The sequence below is a fragment of the Idiotropiscis lumnitzeri genome, unplaced genomic scaffold (assembly GCF_059441095.1).
Source record: "Idiotropiscis lumnitzeri isolate Australia: NSW breed Sydney's pygmy pipehorse unplaced genomic scaffold, RoL_Ilum_1.0 HiC_scaffold_150, whole genome shotgun sequence".
NCBI classification, from domain to species: domain Eukaryota; kingdom Metazoa; phylum Chordata; class Actinopteri; order Syngnathiformes; family Syngnathidae; genus Idiotropiscis; species Idiotropiscis lumnitzeri.
Genome location: NW_028283688.1, coordinates 25,001 through 32,500, shown reverse-complemented (window position 1 = coordinate 32,500; position 7,500 = coordinate 25,001).

Below are 7,500 nucleotides of genomic sequence, written 5' to 3'. Positions count from 1 at the left end.
GCCCTCCGATGGCGGGTCATGATTGCCAATCGGTCAGTGGTTATGTGTGTGCTGCGGTGCTGCGGTGCCGGCCAACGCTCAGAGGTCGACCCGCAGGCCGAAGGAACCGTCCACCCGAACACCCCGGCGCGAGGCCGGGGCCGGCAGGGGCCCTCCGATGGCGGGTCATGATTGCCAATCGGTCAGTGGTTGTGTGTGTTGCGGTGGGGCCGGGAGGACCGCTCCTCCTGCGTCGGTCCCCGGGTCATGGGAAGTGCCGTGTGGCGGTGGTGGGGCCGGGAGGACCGCTCCTCCTGCGTCGGACCCGAGTCATAGGAAGTGCCGTGTGGCGGGGCCGGGAGGACCGCTCCTCCTGCGTCGGACCCGAGTCATAGGAAGTGCCGTGTGGCGGGGCCGGGAGGACCGCTCCTCCTGCGTCGGACCCGAGTCATAGGAAGTGCCGTGTGGCGGGGCCGGGAGGACCGCTCCTCCTGCGTCGGACCCGAGTCATAGGAAGTGCCGTGTTGCGCTGGTGGGGCCGTGCCCGCCAACAGCCTTCAGTGGTCGGATACCACGTTTGCAAGCTCCCCGCTGGAATGGGGACTTAGAAGAAATGAGGGGAAAATTCCCCCGGAGCTCCGTGCCTGAGGGCGGGCTGTGAGCCGCGCCGCGTCCGCCAACAGCCTTCCATGGTCGGACACCATTGTTCGCAAGTTGCCCGCTGGAATGGGCACATAGAAGAAATTTCGAGGATAACATCCACCAGAGCGCCAGGGCGGCCGTTATTGCAGTATGCGTCCGCCTGGCAGCTCTCTTCCGCGGGAACCATTGGGCAATTTCTTTCACGGAGGTGGACATAGAAGAATTTTTGTTTCTAAAAACGTGGTTCCTAAAAATGTGCCCCAGGTGTTTTGGAAAACCCGGGTAAACCTGGGAAGTAGGCAAATGACCCTCTGACTAGGGGTAAAAACGTTTGCCTACTGCAGCGCCCCTAATGCAATTCGGCGGAACTGCAACGCCCCTGGTCGCCTAAACGCTACCCCTGGTCGCCTAAACCTCACCCCTGGTCGCCTAAACCTCACCCCTGGTCGCCTAAAAGTCACCCCTGGTCGCCTAAATTGTCAACCCCTGGTCACCTAAATTGTCAACCCCTGGTCGCCTAAAGGGGACTTAGAAGAAATGAGGGGGCAAATTCCCCCGGAGCTCCGTGCCTGAGGGCGGGCTGTGAGCCGCGCCGCGTCCGCCAACAGCCTTCAGTGGTCGGATACAATGTTTGAAAGGTCCCCGCTGGAAAGGGGACTTAGAAGAAATGAGGCAAATTTCCCCGGAGCTCCGTGCCTGAGGGCGGGCTGTGAGCCGCGCCGCGTCCGCCAACAGCCTTCAGTGGTCGGATACAATGTTTGAAAGGTCCCCGCTGGAAAGGGGACTTAGAAGAAATGAGGCAAATTTCCCCGGAGCTCCGTGCCTGAGTGCGGGCTGTGAGCCGCGCCGCGCCCGCCAACAGCCTTCAGTGGTCGGATACAATGTTTGAAAGTTCCCCGCTGGAAAGGGGACTTAGAAGAAATGAGGCAAATTTCCCCGGAGCTCCGTGCCTGAGGGCGGGCTGTGAGCCGCGCCGCGTCCGCCAACAGCCTTCAGTGGTCGGATACAATGTTTGAAAGGTCCCCGCTGGAAAGGGGACTTAGAAGAAATGAGGCAAATTTCCCCGGAGCTCCGTGCCTGAGTGCGGGCTGTGAGCCGCGCCGCGCCCGCCAACAGCCTTCAGTGGTCGGATACAATGTTTGAAAGTTCCCCGCTGGAAAGGGGACTTAGAAGAAATGAGGCAAATTTCCCCGGAGCTCCGTGCCTGAGGGCGGGCTGTGAGCCGCGCCGCGTCCGCCAACAGCCTTCAGTGGTCGGATACAATGTTTGAAAGGTCCCCGCTGGAAAGGGGACTTAGAAGAAATGAGGCAAATTTCCCCGGAGCTCCGTGCCTGAGGGCGGGCTGTGAGCCGCGCCGCGCCCGCCAACAGCCTTCAGTGGTCGGATACAATGTTTCAAAGTTCCCCGCTGGAAAGGGGACTTAGAAGAAATGAGGCAAATTCACCCGGAGCTCCGTGCCCGAGGGCCGGCTATGAGCCGCGCCGTGCCCGCCAACAGCCTTCCACGGTCGGATACAATGTTTCAAAGTTCCCCGCTGGAAAGGGGACTTAGAAGAAATGAGGCAAATTCACCCGGAGCTCCGTGCCCGAGGGCCGGCTATGAGCCGCGCCGTGCCCGCCAACAGCCTTCAGTGGTCGGATACAATGTTTCAAAGTTCCCCGCTGGAAAGGGGACTTAGAAGAAATGAGGCAAATTCCCCCGGAGCTCCGTGCTCGAGGGCCGGCTATGAGCCGCGCCGTGCCCGCCAACAGCCTTCCTTTGGTCGGATACAATGTTTCAAAGTTCCCCGCTGGAAAGGGGACTTAGAAGAAATGAGGCAAATTCCCCCGGAGCTCCGTGCTCGAGGGCCGGCTATGAGCCGCGCCGTGCCCGCCAACAGCCTTCCTTTGGTCGGATACAATGTTTCAAAGTTCCCCGCTGGAAAGGGGACTTAGAAGAAATGAGGCAAATTCCCCCGGAGCTCCGTGCTCGAGGGCCGGCTATGAGCCGCGCCGTGCCCGCCAACAGCCTTCCTTTGGTCGGATACAATGTTTCAAAGTTCCCCGCTGGAAAGGGGACTTAGAAGAATTGAGCAAATTTCACCGGAGCTCCGTGCCTGAGGGCGGGCTGTGAGCCGCGCCGCGCCCGCCAACAGCCTTCCTTTGGTCGGATACAATGTTTGAAAGTTCCCCGCTGGAAAGGGGACTTAGAAGAAATGAGGCAAATTTCCCCGGAGCTCCGTGCCTGATGGCGGGCTGTGAGCCGCGCCGCGCCCGCCAACAGCCTTCAGTGGTCGGATACAATGTTTGAAAGTTCCCCGCTGGAAAGGGGACTTAGAAGAATTGAGTAAAATTCACCCGGAGCTCCGTGCCCGAGGGCCGGCTATGAGCCGCGCCGCGCCCGCCAACAGCCTTCCTTTGGTCGGATACAATGTTTCAAAGTTCCCCGCTGGAAAGGGGACTTAGAAGAAATTTGTGAAAATTCACACGGAGCTCCGTGCCTGAGGGCCGGCTATGAGCCGCGCCGTGCCCGCCAACAGCCTTCCACGGTCGGATACAATGTTTCAAAGTTCCCCGCTGGAAAGGGGACTTAGAAGAAATTTGTGAAAATTCACCCGGAGCTCCGTGCCCGAGGGCCGGCTATGAGCCGCGCCGTGCCCGCCAACAGCCTTCCACGGTCGGATACAATGTTTCAAAGTTCCCCGCTGGAAAGGGGACTTAGAAGAAATTTGTGAAAATTCACCCGGAGCTCCGTGCCCGAGGGCCGGCTATGAGCCGCGCCGTGCCCGCCAACAGCCTTCCACGGTCGGATACAATGTTTCAAAGTTCCCCGCTGGAAAGGGGACTTAGAAGAAATTTGTGAAAATTCACCCGGAGCTCCGTGCCTGAGGGCCGGCTATGAGCCGCGCCGTGCCCGCCAACAGCCTTCCACGGTCGGATACAATGTTTCAAAGTTCCCCGCTGGAAAGGGGACTTAGAAGAAATTTGTAAAATTCACCCGGAGCTCCGTGCCCGAGGGCCGGCTATGAGCCGCGCCGTGCCCGCCAACAGCCTTCCACGGTCGGATACAATGTTTCAAAGTTCCCCGCTGGAAAGGGGACTTAGAAGAAATTTGTGAAAATTCACCCGGAGCTCCGTGCCCGAGGGCCGGCTATGAGCCGCGCCGTGCCCGCCAACAGCCTTCCACGGTCGGATACAATGTTTCAAAGTTCCCCGCTGGAAAGGGGACTTAGAAGAAATTAGGCAACTTTCCCCGGAGCTCCATGCCTGAGTGCGGGCTGTTTGCCGCGCCGTGCCCGCCAACAGCCTTCAGTGGTCGGATACAATGTTTCAAAGTTCCCCGCTGGAAAGGGGACTTAGAAGAAATTATGAATATTTTTGTTTCTAAAAACGTGATCCCTGAAAATGTGCCCCAGGTGTTTTGGAAAACCCGGGTAAACCTGGGAAGTAGGCAAATGACCCTCTGACTAGGGGGGAAGAACGTTTGCCTACTGCAGCGCCCCTAATGCAATTCGGCGGAACTGCAACGCCCCTGGTCGCCTAAACGCTACCCCTGGTCGCCTAAAAGCTACCCCTGGTCGCCTAAAAGCTACCCCTGGTCGCCTAAACGCTACCCCTGGTCGCCTAAACGCTACCCCTGGTCGCCTAAACGCTACCCCTGGTCACCTAAACGCTACCCCTGGTCGCCTAAACGCTTCCCCTGGTCACCTAAACGCTACCCCTGGTCGCCTAAACGCTACCCCTGGTCGCCTAACTGACCCCTCGTGTGTGGGGATCAACGTTTGCCTACTAGGGCGTCCTCCGGCGGCCTCTCGGCAGTACTGCAGGCCCATTTTAGCCGAGCCCATTGAAATGAATGGGGGAATTTTATACGTTTTTGCCTTTTTTTCCCCCCCTCGTTCTTTTTGTATTTATTCATTTATTTCAACTTTTACCGACTCAACCGCCCTCCGGCGTGCCCTCGGCGGTCCCGCAAGCCCAATTCGGCCGAGCCCATTGAAATGAATGGGGGAATTTTATACGTTTTTGCCTTTTTTTTTCCCCCCCCCTCGTCCTTTTTGTATTTATTCATTTATTTCAACTTTTACCGACTCAACCGCCCTCCGGCGTGCCCTCGGCGGTCCCGCAAGCCCAAATCGGCCGAGCCCATTGAAATGAATGGGGGGATTTTCTACGTTTTTGCCTTTTTTCCCCCCCTCGTCCTTTTTGTATTTATTTACTTATTTCAACCTTTACCGACTTAGGGGCCACTTGGCACCGCCTGTGCCCGGGGAAGGTGCTCATATTCGGCTTCACTGTCAGGCAGCATGCACTCCTCCTCCGGAGCTTCCATTTGGGCAAACTTAGGGGCCGCTTGGCACCGTCCGTGCCCGGGGAAGGTGCTCCTATTCGGGCCAAGTGTGACACACGCCCGCCCTCCTCCTCCGGAGCTTCCATGAGGGTAAACTTAGGGGCCGCTTGGCACCGCCTGTGCCCGGGGAAGGTGCTCCTATTCGGCTTCACTGTCACACAGCATGCACTCATCCTCCGGAGCTTCCATAAGGGCAAACTTAGGGGCCGCTTGGCACCGCCTGTGCCCGGGGAAGGTGCTCATATTCGGCTTCACTGTCACACAGCATGCACTCATCCTCCGGAGCTTCCATAAGGGCAAACTTAGGGGCCGCTTGGCACCGCCTGTGCCCGGGGAAGGTGCTCCTATTCGGCTTCACTGTCATGCAGCATGCACTCCTCCACCGGAGCTTCCATTTGGGCAAACTTAGGGGCCGCTTGGCACCGCCTGTGCCCGGGGAAGGTGCTCCTATTCGGGCCAAGTGTGACACACGCCCGCACTCCTCCTCCGGAGCTTCCATTTGGGCAAACTTAGGGGACGCTTGGCACCGCCCGTGCCCGGGGAAGGTGCTCATATTCGGCTTCACTGTCACACAGCATGCACTCATCCTCCGGAGCTTCCATAAGGGCAAACTTAGGGGCCGCTTGGCACCGCCTGTGCCCGGGGAAGGTGCTCATATTCGGGCCAAGTGTGACACACGCCCGCACTCCTCCTCCGGAGCTTCCATTTGGGCAAACTTAGGGGCCACTTGGCACCGCCTGTGCCCGGGGAAGGTGCTCATATTCGGCTTCACTGTCAGGCAGCATGCACTCCTCCTCCGGAGCTTCCATTTGGGCAAACTTAGGGGCCGCTTGGCACCGCCTGTGCCCGGGGAAGGTGCTCATATTCGGCTTCACTGTCACACAGCGTGCACTCCTCCTCCGGAGCTTCCATTTGGGCAAACTTAGGGGCCGCTTGGCACCGTCTGTGCCCGGGGAAGGTGCTCATATTCGGGCCAAGTGTGACACACGCCCGCACTCCTCCTCCGGAGCTTCCATGAGGGTAGACTTAGGGGCCGCTTGGCACCGTCTGTGCCCGGGGAAGGTGCTCATATTCGGGCCAAGTGTGACACACGCCCGCACTCCTCCTCCGGAGCTTCCATAAGGGCAAACTTAGGGGCCGCTTGGCACCGCCTGTGCCCGGGGAAGGTGCTCATATTCGGGCCAAGTGTGACACACGCCCGCACTCCTCCTCCGGAGCTTCCATAAGGGCAAACTTAGGGGCCGCTTGGCACCGTCTGTGCCCGGGGAAGGTGCTCCTATTCGGCTTCACTGTCATGCAGCATGCACTCCTCCTCCGGAGCTTCCATTTGGGCAAACTTAGGGGCCGCTTGGCACCGTCTGTGCCCGGGGAAGGTGCTCCTATTCGGCTTCACTGTCACACAGCATGCACTCCTCCTCCGGAGCTTCCATAAGGGCAAACTTAGGGGCCGCTTGGCACCGTATGTGCCCGGGGAAGGTGCTCCTATTCGGCTTCACTGTCATGCAGCATGCACTCCTCCACCGGAGCTTCCATTTGGGCAAACTTAGGGGCCGCTTGGCACCGTCTGTGCCCGGGGAAGGTGCTCATATTCGGGCCAAGTGTGACACACGCCCGCACTCCTCCTCCGGAGCTTCCATGAGGGTAGACTTAGGGGCCGCTTGGCACCGCCTGTGCCCGGGGAAGGTGCTCATAGTCGGCTTCACTGTCAGGCAGCATGCACTCCTCCTCCGGAGCTTCCATTTGGGCAAACTTAGGGGCCGCTTGGCACCGTCTGTGCCCGGGGAAGGTGCTCATATTCGGGCCAAGTGTGACACACGCCCGCACTCCTCCTCCGGAGCTTCCATTTGGGCAAACTTAGGGGCCGCTTGGCACCGCCTGTGCCCGGGGAAGGTGCTCATATTCGGGCCAAGTGTGACACACGCCCGCACTCCTCCTCCGGAGCTTCCATTTGGGCAAACTTAGGGGCCGCTTGGCACCGCCTGTGCCCGGGGAAGGTGCTCATATTCGGGCCAAGTGTGACACACGCCCGCACTCCTCCTCCGGAGCTTCCATAAGGGCAAACTTAGGGGCCGCTTGGCACCGTCTGTGCCCGGGGAAGGTGCTCCTCTCCGGGCTAAGTGTGACACACGCCCGCACTCCTCCCCCGGAGCTTCCATTAGGGCAAACTTAGGGGCCGCTTGGCACCGCCTGTGCCCGGGGAAGGTGCTCATATTCGGCTTCACTGTCAGGCAGCATGCACTCATCCTCCGGAGCTTCCATAAGGGCAAACTTAGGGGCCGCTTGGCACCGCCTGTGCCCGGGGAAGGTGCTCCTATTCGGGCCAAGTGTGACACACGCCCGCACTCCTCCTCCGGAGCTTCCATGAGGGTAGACTTAGGGGCCGCTTGGCACCGCCTGTGCCCGGGGAAGGTGCTCATATTCGGCTTCACTGTCAGGCAGCATGCACTCCTCCTCCGGAGCTTCCATAAGGGCAAACTTAGGGGCCGCTTGGCACCGTCTGTGCCCGGGGAAGGTGCTCCTATTCGGCTTCACTGTCATGCAGCATGCACT